Here is a 16,807-nt window from a genome sequence, read left to right as displayed (position 1 = left end):
AAAGTAACATTTCCCAAAAAACCTGAGGCCTTCTTATACTTGGAACAGTAAATAGAGAGATAGCAAGAAACTTAAAAGAATTTTTTTTATATACAACTGCTACTGCAAGAATCCTAATTGCACAGAACTGGAAGGGGGAGAGGGTTCCTACAAAAACAGAGTGGCTAAATAAGTTGGTAGAGTCCACTGAAATGGCTCAAATGACAAACAGGCTGAGAAGCAATATAAATCAAAATTTTATTCAAAAATGGGACACGTTTAAGAAATATTTAATGAAATACAATAGTGGTGTGGCGTCTATGACAGCATTTGAATTATTTCTGTATATATGAACTATAAAACCAAAGCAAAAAGTTTTGTAAGTAGTAAGAAATTACAGGATATTATAACTAGAATAAAGCAATAGTTATTTGTATAAATGGATAATAGAAAATGTGAATATGTTGGGGGTGGAAGTCATACGTATTCATGTAAGAATGTGTGGTGAAATGTTTTGTATACGAACAAACTGATTTTTATTTGTAATCCTTTTTTGAAATACCATATATAAGAATGTTCTGTTATCTATTAAACTCAATAATAATAATGATAATGTGTTCTCAGTTTCAAACGCCAGCAGTGAGAGAGTGAGTAAACAGTACTGTATACAGTGGTACCTCGGGTTAAGTACTTAATTCATTCCAGAGGTCTGTTCTTAACCTGAAACTGTTCTTAACCTGAAGCACCACTTTAGCTAATGGGGCCTTCTGCTGCCGCCACTGCACAATTTCTGTTCTCATCCTGAAGCAAAATTCTTAACCCGAGGTAATATTTCTGGATTAGCGGAGTCTGTAACCTGAAGCGTATGTAACCTGAGGTACCACTGTACTCAGCTTCAGATGCAAAGCACAGCTAACCAGACCCAGAACAGACCATCCGTCCATCTTCCTTAGTATTGTCTATGCTGACTGGAAGCAGCTCTCCAGGGTTTCAGGCAGGTTTTCCTTTCTAGCCCTACTTGGAAGATGGCAGGCACTGAATTTGGGACCTCCTGCATGCAAAGAACATGCTCCACAACAGAGCTACAGCCCATCCCCAAGTTTTGTTTTCTCCACATATGCATTAAAAACCCATATTTATCTCAAACAGCTCTTTCCCCAATGCAATAAAGATTCTGTACTTTAGAGAATTTCCTCATGTTAAGAAGACCTCATATTAAATTCTATTGGCTCCATATTTCTGAAGTTTAGTTGCATATGATAACACAATGAAGCAAGTCACATACACACACACACCCAAAAAAAAGCAAAAGAGAAAACCAACCCCCTTGATGTATTTAACTGATGACAAAGGGATCTGATTTTTTTAAAAGCCCTTTATGTTCTTTTCTGCATTCCTTACTCCAGCGTGGCATGTTCCATATTATCCCAGCCTCTGGGGATTCCTGGTCTTCTTTTTACAATATACAGAGACTGCAATCTTTGCAGGAGGTTCAAATGACAAGCTAAAAAGAATTGTAGCTTGAATGCTTATCACAAGAGCTTCCCCTCAGATAACCTATTTTCAAGAGCATCTCTGAAACTGAGGAGCAACCCATCTTAGGTCCACCTATAGATGTGCAGGTGGGGTTCTAGATATGGGGCGGGAGGCTGGTTTGGGGCAAGCATTCACCATGAAAGGGTTATTATTTGTTTTTAAAGAGAGACTTGGTTTGAGCTGTAGAGGGGAGGCAGCTGAGCCAGGGAGATTCCTGGGTGGAAGCAGCAGGGAAAGACCACTGCTCAGGAAGGGCTCATTACATTTCAAAGCAAAGCCTGTGCTTCTTTCTCTACAGGCAATGACCAATTTATGCACACATCGTACCAAAACTGAAAGTGACTGGCAAAAACAGCCCTAAAAGAGTCCAGAAAGGGCAGGAAATGTGTGGAAACAGTACTTAGCAATCCCAGGAGCCTTTGTACTGACTATTGAGGCCTGTGGAGAGTTGGGAATTTGGGCAAGGAGGACTGGTTGGAGCAATTGCAGTAGAGTTTGGCATCCAGTATGCGCTGCTGGTTTTTCTCCAAGGGTTTTTCAAAGGTTTCCAGAAGTTTAGAGGGTGCTTGCAGGCTTTTCCAATAGTGTTTTCAAGTATACACAATTTCACGGAAATGCGCGGTGCCTCAGAACGTAATCCCCACATAAATTGGGAGTTACCTGGCTGTAAAGAATCATCTGGGACACTGGAGAGTAGCAAGACTTGAGCCAGGCTGGGGACAAAGCTGCCCAAGGCTGGGGACAGTCTGGAATAGCAAACTAGAGCCACTAAACTGCATTTTTGTACCAACCATTTGCAATTCCGCAGGGGCTTCGGGCCCTGATCATCAAAGTCCAAAGAAAGCTGCAGTCACTTGAAATCCCCACGCAGCTTTTCCTCCAGGCTTGATTGAATCACCAGGACTCGGCTCCCAAATAGATTTTCAATGCCAGATTTAATCCCCAGTGCATGTGAAATAGGATATTAACACATTTGCATTGGTTAGCTGCCCTTAAATAATAATCCTTCCAGCTGCTTATTCATCAAAGAACAATCCTGACGTTACGGGGAGCTGAGGATGGCATACATGGGGGTTACTGCTACTTTATCATCACTGCCTAACCTGACTAGCCCAATCAGTGTTATGGCAGAGCTCACATATGAACCCAGGTCTTCTTGATCCAAGTCTGACACTCCAGCCACCATGGTCCCTCACACCTTTCCAGTCAACCACTGTTAAGCCTCATTACCCCAGTTTTGAATTCAGAGAACTCAACTGAAACCATGACCCACACTTGGGCCCAAGCATGCATTGGAAGAGTCAGAAACTGTTGTGTTGGGTGTCCCCCCCCTGCTTTTATTCCAAAGAGGCAGGGTGTCTTCCCCTTCAACCCACAGCAAAGGTATTAAGATAAACAAATGAAACCCAACACGTCATTTTGCCACGACCTGATGATTGTTGGCTTTCGCTGACAAAGAGGCAGGACTTTTCACTGGTGACACCAGTGTTGTGGAATGCTCTCCCTACTGAAATATAAAAGGCCCATTGATATTGACATTCTGTCAGTTCTTGAAGACACACCTGTTAGCATTCCCCTGATCTCCTGACTTGAAACTCCTGTTTTTATGGTTGTTTAAACGGTTTCTGATTGTTGTGCTGTTTGAGTGGGATTGTTTCATTGTACATTTTAATTGCAGGTACTTATTTTAATGTTTTGATGAAAATGCCTTATTATGCATTTTAATTATGTGTGTTTCTGTAATTGGTTTTACACTTGCAAACCATTTTGAAACCACCTTGGCAATTAGGCAGTGTATAAATGAAATAATAATAATAATAATAATAATAATAATGATAATAATAATAATAATAATAATAATAGTCCACTTTATCCTGACAAGAACCCTGTCAGGTATCCCAATAGTGATTGGCTCAAAGACACAGTGGATTTTGTGGATGCATGGGAACTTCAACCAATGCCTCCTCAGATACTCTTACCACTCTTACCCCACTCTCCAAACACACACACGAGATTTGGTTGTACAAGGACCAACTTTGAAAAAGTCTATAAAATAAATATGCATGCATATTCCAGGAGTGTTTGAATCCCAAAAATCTGACAATGATCATGGAAGGCAAAAAGCAACAAAGTTTTTACTGGTATCTAACTTCAGTGGGATTCCTGTCAAGATTCCCTTTTTCTCCTCATGTCCTTTTTCCTTTGCTCAGTCTCTCCCCCACCCCCAAGTATCACCAAATCATTGATGGAAAATATAGAAATAGAAAAGATTTAGAAAAAGAGAATTAGAACAAGAGAAACTCACAGAACAAGGATCTCTCTCTCTCCCCACCCTACTCTTGCTCTCTCTGAGAGAGAAAGGTAATGAACAAAAGATGTCCCGGCAGGGAAAAGACTTTATTGAAAAGTCAGTTCTGGGGAGGCAGAGAATTCATTATTCGCTTTCTTTGACCTGTGGGTGGCTGGGAAGGAATTGACCCACTCACTAGGGAGCCCCTCGCAAAACATTTACTCCATATGCATCTCCAATCTCTCCTGTGACAAACAGGCCTGGGTGAAATATATATAGGGATCTAAGCCTGTCTGTGTAACAATCTATTTCACACATAAACACCATTGTGAAAAGGGTGAAGAAGTCATTGTGCATTCCGTGTTCAGCACTATTGAGATGCAATTAGGAGAGTAATGAGGAAGTGGCCAAACTACTTTCAGGCATCCCAGTTGTTTTCTTTTTCACGAAGCACCACCTCCTGACCTCTGCGAGCAATTTTATCCACCAAGGCAGGGGAACGAAGTGTCACAAGAGCCTCTTCTCCATAGCACTATTTCTGCAGGATTAAACATCTTGTCAGCTGCACTTACCAACCTGCCATCAGATGCCTGTCTCTGTCAAGGTCGTCCACAGTTCAGCATTATAAGAGGGATGTTACAGCTGATTTATCAGCTTCCCATAAGAGCTCCTGGATGCCTGCAGGCCACAGGAAGAAGACACTGTACTCCGAGTGAAAGGGGCTCTCCACAACCAAAAAACAGCATGCCTGCTTGAGAGGGATGGTGAAAGTATCAAGGAATGGGTATCAAAAATTGATAGCAAGTTCAGTTATTGGGGGGGGAGGGGGAAGACACCCATCCTCTAAAACTGGGATGGACAGAAGGTAGATTGAGATCTACTAGTATATCTCTGAGTGAGTTGCAGCAGATCAGCTGCCAATTGTCTAACAATAGCAACTACAAAGTTTATCCCCAAAATTAGGTGGCTGAAAAAGAACATTAAAAAAAGAAATGGAGTGGATTTCCATGAAAGGGACTTCTAGGCTTGGTTCTGGAACTGATTGCAAAATTTCTGAGCTGAGCATGTGCTCAGAGGCACCCTATTCTCTATTTCTTAGCCCACCCCTGCTTTGCACTAGGCTCTGGTTGGTAAAACTCAGGGGTCTGGTTAAAAAGAAAAAGTAGATCCTTAAAACCTGGTGACCACTCATCACTTCTCTGAAAGGAAGAGCAAGAAGATGGTACTAGCACTCAAGCATAGAAACAGTCACTAGCTCTTTTTTAGAAGAAGAAGAAGAAGAAGAAGAAGAAGAAGAAGAAGAAGAAGAAGGGTGCTCAACCTCATAAGTGAATCTTGTTCCCTATACCTCCATGAAAAGCAAATATTATGGTTCTTTAAAGTCTGTTTGCCCTTGTTGAATCTCTTCCTCTACCTCTGGATTAATCACCTATCCCACCCACAATAGGCCTGAATATAGCATTAGAGGAGCCAGTATAATTGTAAGAGTACTGGGAAGGGGAAACAATAATTTGGAAAGACCCTCACAATTTGACATGGTAAATGCAAAAGTAGTAACAATGCATCAGACCAGCTAGGGATAGGCATGGCCAAACTTGGCCTTCCAGCTGTTTTGGGACTACAACTCCCATCATTCCTAGCTAACAGGACCAGTGGTCAGGGGTGATGGGAATTGTAGTCCCAAAATAGCTGGAGGGCCAAGTTTGGCCATGCCTGAGCTAGGGGCACTCCTGCTTCCACAATAGGACTTGAAGTCAGGCAGCTGTCTGCAGCCAGTGGTGCTGAAGGCAGAACAAAGCCACATCCTCTTGCTCACTGCAGTGTCCTGCCTACATAGCAAGTTGGCCCAAGAGAAAAGAGACTGAGAGCATCTGGAAGAGAAACAGCTGGCACAGGTTTAAATGGGATGGGCAAAGGCTCTTCTCTTGCCCTGTATAGCAGGATGGGGGAAATAGTGCCACTCCAACTCACTTTCCCCTTCTTCCAGTTCCAAAACAAAATACATGAATATGCCATTTATTGTTGCTGAGCAGCAGAAGGGGCACAGAAACTACTGTATATGTTATTATAGCATGGCAATGTGGCTGTTGCAATCAGAGTCCTCTGCTATCAGACAGAAGAGAAGTGGACCTGCCTAGATGCACAGGGTGTTGATTTCTTCTCTTCCCCTCATACCAGAATGTACCCAGAAAATTATATATATGGCACACTTTTCAAAGCATCTCTAGTAAGGAGCCTGCCTCCTTATTCTGAGCCCCAAGTGGCACAACAGCAGACAGTTCATAAGGGACTCCCAACCTTTCCCTGCTTGGGTGCCTCATCCATCTGCTGAAGGTCAGTCAATAACAGCCAGATGTTTGCAGATCCTCCAGGCAATTGAAATGTGAGCCTCTGTCCTTGAGCAAGTCAGAGAAATGCTTATCACATGAATGAATTACTTGAGCAGCAGCATCTGCATATAGAGCAGCCAATTCAGTTCTCTCACAGGGATAGCCAGGTTGCAAGAACAGAGCAACGAGGCAGCTTACGCCACATGCTGTCCTGCACCTTGAAAGCATCTTACCATCATCATCCACAACTATTTGACCCTCCACTCTTAATCTCAACCCCCTTCCTTCCAAATACATGGAAAATAATATATGCTAAAGACACTCCCCATTCTGAGTGAATGTTGAACCTCATTACCTAGCATGGTGACCAGACTCAGGGATTTTAAATTCATCTAGTACAGCCATGTGGCAGGAGCAAGAGATTATTTCTTAAAGGAAGACCTCTTGCTCCAACCACAAGACTGTGCAAGATGTGTTTAAAATGGGTTAATCAACAGGCAGTACTTAAAATAATATGGAGGAGGAGGAGGAGGAGCCTTATCACCACCTTCCTGTAATGAAGGGCCAGGCAGACCTTCAGCTGAAATCAACTGATAGATCTGAAGGGGGTTTCAACTTGACTGCAACAGTCTTTGTTCCATTTTCACATTTGCTAACCAGAGCACCTGTTTGAGGCAAGAGAAGAGCAAGAGAAGTCCTGGAGGCTTGCACAGTGGTCCTAGGCTAATCTCAAGCTCAGTGGAAATAACCTCCTCCCAACTTCCCTTATCCTACCAATTACTGCATGTTTTTGTGCTTTGTGTCCTCTTGGCTTTACTTGCAGCTGGCTTTGAGCATTTTATTTTATTGTTATTCTTCCTAAACATAAAATCAGATATACAAGCAAAATATAATCTAAGTTACAAAACACAAGAGCAGCACAAAGGTTGTAATTTCCAAATAAATACAGAGCAGATGATGCAGAAAAAGAAAAGCAGCAGAACACATCATAAAAGCCAGTTTTCACTAATTAGTTTGGCAAGGGAGTTTTGGATATCTGAATTTGACACATATATACTTTTTTTCCCTTTCACTATTATCTTTTATAGGCTTTTAGCTTTCTGAGTTCTATTTGTGCTTGTTTTGATTTTTGTGAGCTACCTTGAGTCCCGGTTTGTCCCAGTTCTGGGAGAAAGGCGGGATATAAATACACATGACTATTATTATTATACATTACATTGAATATTTTTCCAAAGACAGTTCTCTGTGTCCCAGACATACAGAGGGAATATTGGCTCACATTTCTGCACACATTTCCCATGTGATGTGGGCCCCCTGAAACAGTGGCAAAAGATTAGATCCTGTTCTTTCTGTTGGGAGGTTTGGAGAAACATATTTAGGACTCCCAAGATCCGTCCATCCTGGCACTGATCTGTTCCACAACAGATTCAAAGACAACTCCCACCACTTGGAGTTGTGGACATAGGAAACAGCCATGCAAAGACCTGTGATGGAGCTTTTACAAGGTACATTGGAAGATACAGCCCTGTTATTAATGATACTGCTGCACTCCATTTGCATTACTTGTTTCTGTGGGGATGTCATCTTTTGAATTATGGCACCACCGGCTCTAACAGATGCCTCAAGTTATGCAGAATCCATTTGTCAGTGTCCACAGGTAAGCCAGGATCTGCGGCCTGAGACCCGTTTCTTGAGCTACATAGGAAAATTGGCCTATCAGCGAATCATTTGTGTCTCCAGACAATATCAACATGATACCTTTGGCCCCTGTGCTACAGATTCCCTTTTAAAGAAATATAAAAAAGGAAGGAAAAACCTCCTCCCTCCTCCCCACACACAACTGTGCATAATGCTTCTCATGATCCCTGCTGGGGGAACTTTCACTCCCTACAAACCAGATAGGAATAGATGCCTTGCCCAAAGCAAAACAGGAAGGAGAAGTGACAGGCCCACCCCCTCTTCTCCCCACCCCCTAAATCTTCAAAGCCCCAAGCCTGCATGACCACTGCCAAAATGCTCTATTGTAATCAGCAAATGAGGCAAGCCAGGCATGGAGCCTTGACTTGCAAGCCAGACAATGCGTTTTGTGACAATGCCAGTTAAGATACTACGGGCTCCTGTCAGCTCAGTTGCCAAAAGGGACTCTGACAGGAATATTAAAGACAGAGAGGCACAATGCCTTCTAGGGTTCACTATCCCTCACAGCTTTCCAACTTACTTTTATGATTTTCATGTGTTCATCCCCCAAGCATTTAATACCCCAGGGGTGCTGCTAGCGAGGCTGTCAGACACTGATGAGATTATATTATCAAGATAAAAGAGAAGCCACATCTAGTGCCCCCATTCCAGCAAAGGCTAATAATTACTAAGCGATAGAGCACACTTTTTAAAATAATAATAATAAAAAATTCCATTTTCCAGCCTTGGTCCACTCAGCCCCTATTGTGCCACCATCATTAAAGCATTTTATTTAATTTTTCAATGCAGTCCTTTTTTCAAAAGAGCCACAGCGTCGAACTGCGAGAAATAAATTGCTACAGTGAGTTAGCAGGGGCTAATCACCAAGAGTCAAGGAAAATTATGATCTCAGCACTAAAGTGTTGATTTCATTTCTAAAAGGTTATATGGTCCAGAGTGAACATTAAAAACAAGTCATCCCTCCACCACTGATGGAAAAAAGCTGCTGTAAAACATACACCCTCCACTTACCGCCAGACTGCATAGGACTCTACTTGATGGGCTGTACGTGATGTAAATGAGGGACTGAGCCTAGGGCTTGCCGATCAGAAGTTTGGCGGTTCGAATCCCCGTGACTAGGTGAGCTTCCATTGCTCGTCCCTGCTCCTGCCAACCTAGCAGTTTGAAAGCACGTCAAAGTGCAAGTAGATAAATAGGTACCACTCCGGCGGGAAGGTAAACGGTGTTTCCGTGCACTGCTCTGGTTCGCCAGAAGAGGCTTAGTCATGCTGGCCATGACCCGGAAGCTGTACGCCAGCTCCCTTGGCCAATAAAGCGAGATGAGCGCCGCAACCCCAGAGTCATCCGCGACTGGACCTAATGGTCAGGGGTCCCTTTACCTTTACCTATCACACTGAATTATGCTCAGGGTTCAGGGAAGTGCAGTTCTGTGTGCTGCAAACAAGCCTATGTTAACAGCTTTGCTAGGCCACACAAATGGTCTCTGCAATCAGGTATCACACCTTATGTTGTTCATCACAATTCCTTCTAATTTCAGTTCAAGTCACCTCATGCTTGTGTTTATATAGCCAAAACTGCACCACCCACACACAAGAGAAAGGTTCCAGCAGACTCAAAGTAACCCTGAGGTTTGTGGATGTGTTAGTGGGAGAATACTAAAGTGGAGCCCCTCAAAACAACCTCATAAGAACTCAGTGGCACAGAATATTGAGAAAGTGAGGCCCATCTGCATTACACATTTAAAGCTATTTAAACATTCATGGCTTCCACCAAACAATCCTAGGGACTATAGTTTGTTAAGGGTGCTGAGAGTTGTTAGGAGACCCCTAGTCCCCTCACAGAGCTACAATTCTTCCCAGGGAATTCTGTGAAATGTAGCTCTGTGAAGGGAATAGGGATCATCTAAAAACTCTCAATGCTTTTGAATTATGGTGCTGGAGGAGACTCTTGAGAGTCCCATGGACTGCAAGAAGATCAAACTTATCCATTCTTAGGGAAATCAGCCCTGAGTGCTCACTGGAAGGACAGATCGTGAAGCTGAGGCTCCAATACTTTGGCCACCTCATGAGAAGAGAAGACTCCCTGGAAAAGACCCTGATGTTGGGAAAGATGGAGGGCACAAGGAGAATGGGACAACAGAGGACGAGATGGTTGGACAGTGTTCTTGAAGCTACCAGCATGAGTTGGACCAAACTGCAGGAGGCAGTGGAAGCAGGAGTGCCTGGCGTGCTCTGGTCCATGGGGTCACGAAGAGTCGGACATGACTAAATGACTAAGCAACAACAACAACTCTCAAATTCTGTGGTCTACGCAATCCAAGCTACATCTCCAAGTATGATTTCTGTCATTTCTGGCACCTTGCAGAAATGGACTCCACATGAACAACTGGAAGGATTTCTACATAAATGGATGAGTGGCATATAACGGGCTTTAACACTTCTCCACAAAACATGATGCCAGCATTAGATTTATACCAAACCTAGCAGTAACCTTTAGGGGGGAAACCTTCTCTAATGGAACCTACAAATTATGAATCACTGACTATGTCTCCAAGGTAATTATGGCAAGGCTAGTTATATCATTATTTGGACAAAAGTAAAAATGTGCCAGTTCTGCACCATTCTCCACTTTGGTACATCATGTTTTCCTCGTTATGCTTTCTTCATTTATTCTATTTAATGGTGCACTTTCCCATCAATGGCCCTCAAAACTGCCAGCAATAAGACACCAACTAACATGTTTTGGAACGATAACCACCATACAATGTCATTCAACAAATTGCCTTAAAAGTAGAGGTCACATTTCCTTGTGGATAACATTCTGTGGCACTAATACAAGGGATGGAAGGGTCCAGACATGAAAATGGACACAACAATAGATGTAATCCTTGCTTTTGTACGGTAGGTTACATCTCAGCCATGCAAAAGACAGAGGTCTTACATACACACCTCTCCTTCCTCCTTTCAGGCAAGCAAGAGGTATTAATACAGTTCAAGGGACGTATTTCAGCCCAGCAAAAGTACATGTTGGTGGGGCCTCTGAGAGGGGGTGGGGCCCCGAGAGCCAATTTCAGGGTTTTCATGGGGGGAAGAGAGGGAGGAAAGCCTTTAGTCCAGGCATGGGCAAACTCGGCCCTCCAGATGTTTTGGGACTACAACTCCCATCATCCATAGCTAACAGGACCAGTGGTCAGGGATGATGGGAATTGTAGTCCCCAAACATCTGGAGGGCCGAGTTTGCCCATGCCTGCTCTAGTCAGTAAGAGGTTTAGAGTAATCTCTCAAGCCACTCCAGCAGCTGAAACTACACCCATATACAGAACCCATGAGGGAGGGTTTGGCAGCCCTAATCTGAACCACTAGGGATACCTCAAACACACCATTATTTCCTTAATGTCAACACTCAGGACAAAGTAGATTTTCCACACAGCTGTCTACATGCAAGGTTGCTCATATATTTAAAATATGAGCTTTCCTATACTGGCTATCCAGCCGATGATCACTTGGACCCACAGCTGAATCCTAAACCTCAGTGCCATTCTGTGGCAGCAAGTTCCACAAAATACAGGTAGCTGTGGAGAACCTGGGAGTCTCTTTGTAATGCTGCTGGAAAGATCCAGCCTAGAAAGCAGAGCCTCAGAAAGCACCACATGCTCCAGGGCCATTCTGCAAGGAATATTCCATAATAAAAACAAGAGCAGACAGGCTCACAGAAATTAGACCATCACATCTCCCAGCACATGCTATGCTTTTGCTTCATCGTCCCTCTCCACAGTTTCCTTTGCCATCAGCATCTCTGCAATAGCCTCATGGCATCCTTAGCCAGGGGAGAGCCAGAGAGTTGAGCCTACGGACTGGGACCACTTCCCACTCATGGAATACTGGAAATACTGACAGCAGCACTAGAAACCCAGTGTTAGTTTCCAGCTCCCCTGGCCTTAAAAAAATCAAACAATGTAAGGGAAATTTGTGTTTGTAAGTTGTCGTGCCTTAAAATAGTTACAGACAAGTGGGACTGTAGCAAAATGTTGCAGTATAGAGTGCTCACTCATTTTGTTCTGTTTACAGCTTAACAAACACAGTTCCCAAAGCCCTTCCACTCCTCAGGATTGGAAACTATCCTACTCATTGCTATGTTCACGGTCACTCCATTTCCATCTTTCTAGCCCACATTCCAATAGTATATAGGAATATATAGAAAACAACCACAGAAAAATATAGGCTTATACAGTATCCAGTTGCAGCAGTAAGTAACTGTCCTGTCAAGGCAAGGATTTTCACTTGAGTCGCAAGACTTTCTCCCCTCCTCCCTCCACCCGCCCCCTACATCTGTTCAGGGGGTTCTCCGAAATCTCCAGAGCAGATTTAGAGAGGGTAAAGGGCACACAGGGAGAGGAGATGGGAGGGACCCCACTGCGCAAGCAGAAATCTGTGTAGTGGTGAGATGAAGGAGTTGGATACCACCTACAGAAGCACACTTTTGTGGTAAAAGTGGGAGGGTCAGGAACCTTAGACAGTATTGTCGCTATGAAAAATAATCAGTTTCTCAATTTTGTACACTACAAAATTTAGTGAGCTCCTGGTTCTCAACTGTATCCGCCTTAAGCTGCAGGTGATCCCATTTAAAAAAAACCTTGAGCAGGGGATGCTAACAAATCACCACCACCATTTTCTCTCTTTCATCTTACAGCTCCATTGCTGCCATCACTATGTGATGAAGAGCTTGAGAGTGTTATGGTTCAACCACCGGCTAAGCCATTTGGGGGCAAGCACTTTTCTTTGGAATCTGGCTATGAAGTTGCCCTCAGTCAATTTTGTGATGGTTCAGTCTTTGGCAGCTGAATATATTTATCATCTGGTTGTGGGCAGCTGGTGACCTCAAAGCATCCTGGTTTCAGCATGCCTGAGACCATGTATAATTTTAAAGAGTTGTAAAGAAGATACTGTATTTGCTCTTCTATTTGTGTAACAGATTAGTGGCCAAAAGGAGGAGACGACTCAAGATTTCTGAATTTTGTAGATACTCTGATGGTCATAAGCCACTCATTTCAGTAAGACTACTTGATTAGTGACAGCCATGATTTTGAGTAAGATGGCATCAGGGCTCAGCTGCTACCTGCAAGGCCAAAGAGGTGGATTTACAGCAGTCTTCCAAACATCATATTTTCTCCAGGAAAAAGTAGTAGCAATGTCTCTACCCCATGATGTCCCCCTCCTATCAAGGAAAGGTGTCGCCATTATTTAATTATGGGGGAATGAAATGTAGAGATCAACATAGGCTCATCTGCTACTGCCCATGAATTAAAAAGAAAAGAAAAACTAAAACATGTTCTGCATTTATACAGATACAAGTGCACACAGAATTGGACTCGCAATTCCTGAAATCACACAGGAGAGACCTGTGGCCCTTAAGCACAGATCAGGGTATCATTCTGTGCCCAGCTCACTGCAGCCACAAGCTGCTGTCAATTGTGAGCAGCAGCAAACTTTTGACAAGCCCTAGAGCACCTGCCACTTGTACCAATTGCTTTGCTAAGCCAGGTGTTCTCATGCATCTACGAAATTAGGCAGGGAAAAGAGAGGGAATGCAGTTGAAATGCTGCAGGGGAATTGTGCTGGCTGAGGCTAACTGGGGACATAGTCTTGGCCAGTATGGCCCTCCTGAGGTCCGCTTGACCAGCAGTTTCTGCTAGTCAAGAGAAGAGGTCGCCAGACAATGGACAATGTTTTAAGCTGCAAGGAGGACTGCTCCCATACAACTTAAATGATTGGTGGAAGGAGGGAGAGAGAAAGGATTAAAGGAGGAGACAAGTCTTGGAAAATACACAGCTTTAAGCAGACATTCTCTGAATCCAACTTTCCTCCACTGTTAGAATTATTAGTAATAACAGTATGCATCTCCAAATATACATCCCAGTGCAGAATGTCTATAAACACTGCATTACTTTCAAAGGAATTTGAATTTGGATGGTGCACATCAGAACTCACATTCCAAGGAATGCAATGTGGTGTGAGGAGACCATCATTCCACTAGACCGCACAAAAGCCACAGCATGAGTTGGCCTATATTATCATCATCATCTTACTTATGTCCTGCTCTTCCTTGAGAGTGGCTTTCCATGAAGCTCATGGGGGCCTCCCACTCAAGCATGGGTGGTCCAGCACCTCCTAAGTTCACCTGTACTGTAGGATTAGATGCTCCCAGACCCAAAACAGGCCTACATGTAAACAGGTGACTTTAAGTGCATAATAGGATAAAGGGGGAAAGCATTTCTAGAAAGTAACAAGATGCCTTGAGTGTAATTTGAGAAACAAAATTATTTTGGTTTATGCTTCCAAGGCCAGCCCAAGACATTTTGCCACCTGGGCAGATCACAAGTGACACACTCCACGCAAGTCAAGCTGTTTCGACATCTGAGGCAGAAAATCCAGCACGTGCTGCTGCTTCCCCTCCCTGGAACTACAAATGCAACAACACGCCTAATTACGAATCTGCTACCCTTTCACAACGCCCACAATCAGCTGCCTGAGGCAGCCGCCTCCCTCTGCCTAATAGTAGGGTTGGCCCTGCAACAGCATCCATTGAAGCAGGTGTCTTAACCTGCAGGTTGGGTGGTCCTGAGAGAAAGTAGCAGCAGGGGAAACAGGGAGGCCCCAGCTAGGGGTGCCCTCCATGTGGCTGTGCTGCAGCCCTCAGCAGCAGCCTGCTTCTCTGACACCTACTGTGACATCAGGGTTATCTTTAAAGTGATGCAACAAAATGCCACTCTCGCTGCAGAAGAAATTACCTTGATCCAACACCCCCCCCCAAAAAAATAATAATAATCAGGGGTGAGGCAGGGCAACTCCCCTTGTAGGTAAACACTTCTCCTCTGTACCCTTAGGGGACCCAGGAGGTGCTCTCCATTCTGTGGTTGATGTCAACAGCCTCCATCCTACCCTTCCTGAGATTGTCCATTGCTTCTGTGAGCCAGCTAGGGAGCTCCATCGCACGAGGGTGAGGTTGCAAGGGGAATGCAAGTCAGCAACGGAATCTGGGACTGGCAGGACACAAGTGGGGCAGGAATGTTCTTTCCTATGTTCTATGTGGGTCCGAGGTCGACCTCTGCGGAGAGCAAGGTGCTGATTTTGCATGCTAAGGACCAGAACTCAACAAATCCCCCTGCAAGCATTGTTGGGGAAGGTATGAAGACCTCCAAAGATTCACTGCCTCTTGCAGATACCCCGCCCGTACTGTGCTTTCCTATTCTACGCATGGAAGACTGCTGAATTAACAGTAGGGCTGACCGAGGAGTATTAGGAGCAATTGCTGTTGTTAGATTTTCTGGATTTCTTGTTAGTGGCCGGTGCCATGTAGTTTTGCACTCGGAGTTTTGCTTTCCACCGTGTTCGGAAAGCTTTAAATCACTCTCTCTCTCTCTCTCTCTCTCTCTCTCTCTCTCTCTCTCTCACACACACACACACACACACACACACCCCTCTCAAGAACACCAGTTGTCTTCAAACGTGCGCACTGCCAAAGCCCAGCCAAAATGGAGTGCACGTCAGACCTGCCCAGACGGCATCGGAGCCGCCGCGAACTCCGCGAGGAAGCCCTCGATTCCGTTGCCAAGAGCCCGTCCCTTACAATGGCTTAGCAGACCCCGTTTCGCTCTTCTGACTGCCGGCGCTCCTGTTTCCCTTGAAGCAAGAGCGAAGGGACCCCCATCCCAGATCCGATTTCGACAACGCGCTCGGCGCTGAGAACGCTGAAGTTCAGTTCCCAAACTAGCTCGCCCGTCGCTCCAACCCCGAGAGCGCGCAACGCAGGCACCCTGACCAGCCTGCTGGCCGAAACCACCGCGTCCCCGGTGAGCCGGCCAGGCACAAGCAGGCGCGACGGAGCGGCGCAGCTCTCGCTGTCCAGCCGGCTGCAGGACCACCGCCAAGCCCCCAAACTTGCGCGAGAGGAGCCCAGAGGCGGCTCACTGCCCCGTCGAGCCCGCGGGGAAACTTGACGCGCTCGGCCCCCTCCGAAGCGGCCGCGCCGAGCTATCCCCGACGTGCTTCCCTTACCGTTGGGCGGCGCGTCCTGGCGGCGGGCCCCCTCGGCTCTGGCGCCCCTTTCGCTCTACCCAGCTTGCTACGCCCCGGGAGGGCCGTCGGGATCCGTCCGTCGCGGCCGCGAGTCAGCAACGGTGCCTCGTGCCCGCGCCTCCTCGGCTCTGGCGCCCGGGGCCGCCTGGCATCGCCTCGGCCAGTCTCTCCGGCGGGGCTGCCCGGCGTCTCCCTGCTGCCGCTCGGCACGCGCGCGCAGCCTTTGCAGGAGGCTCCGCTCGCCACGGCATCCGGCTGCCTTTGCTCCGCGCGCTGCCAGCCTGAGCCTCAGCCTCCTCCGGGGGATGCTGGGCGCGCAGAGGCGGGCGCACGGAAGGACCGCAGCGACCCCTACAGGCTGCCAGGGGCATTCTTCCCTTTTTTGGAGGGGAAGGAGCGTCTTGGGCTCCAGGGATCTAGGGAGGTCCCCTTACTAGATTCCTCCCTTCCGTCTGGGCGTAGGGGCTGCGTTGTACTTCTTCCCGCGGCAGGTAAGAGTCGTTGCACCTTCATCATCAGCGGTGTGGCAGGCAGAAATTCAACAGGTGGAGCTTTTCCTCTGGCATGCTGGTGCAGAGGTAAGGAAAGCGTGACTGTCTGCCTGACGCGAGGCTGTTCGAGAGCAAAAGTGGCGAGCCTGCGTTGTCCCTTCGCTTCCAAGGCTACAAGGAAGGAGATGCATTTCCTTCCTTGCCTTTGGGTGAGGAGCTGCATTTTGGGGGTCGCTGGAGGTCGATCAAGTTTGCGCTCCCATCCGCGCTTAATTGGGGTTGGGGTTCAGCGCGGGAGAGGATCAGGGGTGCGTGCATATTGTGCCAAATTTAAAGGAGAACAAAAGGCAAAGCGCTGAATTTCAAAGTATAAAATGAATTTAGTGGAAGACGTTGGGAGAGAGGAAT

General features: G+C 45.8%; 1 protein-coding gene across 1 annotated transcript in view; it reads right to left on the bottom strand.

Moving 5' to 3' along the window:
• Nucleotides 1-16,022, bottom strand: part of TAFA3 (TAFA chemokine like family member 3) — an 86,739-nt gene extending 70,717 nt beyond the window's left edge. Inside the window, exon 1 of the mRNA XM_028734511.2 lies at nt 15,888-16,022. The gene's annotated coding sequence lies outside the window, so the exon portion shown is untranslated. The remainder of the gene's footprint in view (nt 1-15,887) is intronic.
• Between the last annotated feature and the right edge of the window lie 785 nt (nt 16,023-16,807).

Source organism: Podarcis muralis, chromosome 5, assembly GCF_964188315.1.
Source record: "Podarcis muralis chromosome 5, rPodMur119.hap1.1, whole genome shotgun sequence".
NCBI classification, from domain to species: Eukaryota; Metazoa; Chordata; class Lepidosauria; order Squamata; family Lacertidae; genus Podarcis; species Podarcis muralis.
Note: the sequence above shows the minus strand (reverse complement) of the source record. Positions and strands in the feature narration are given on the sequence as shown.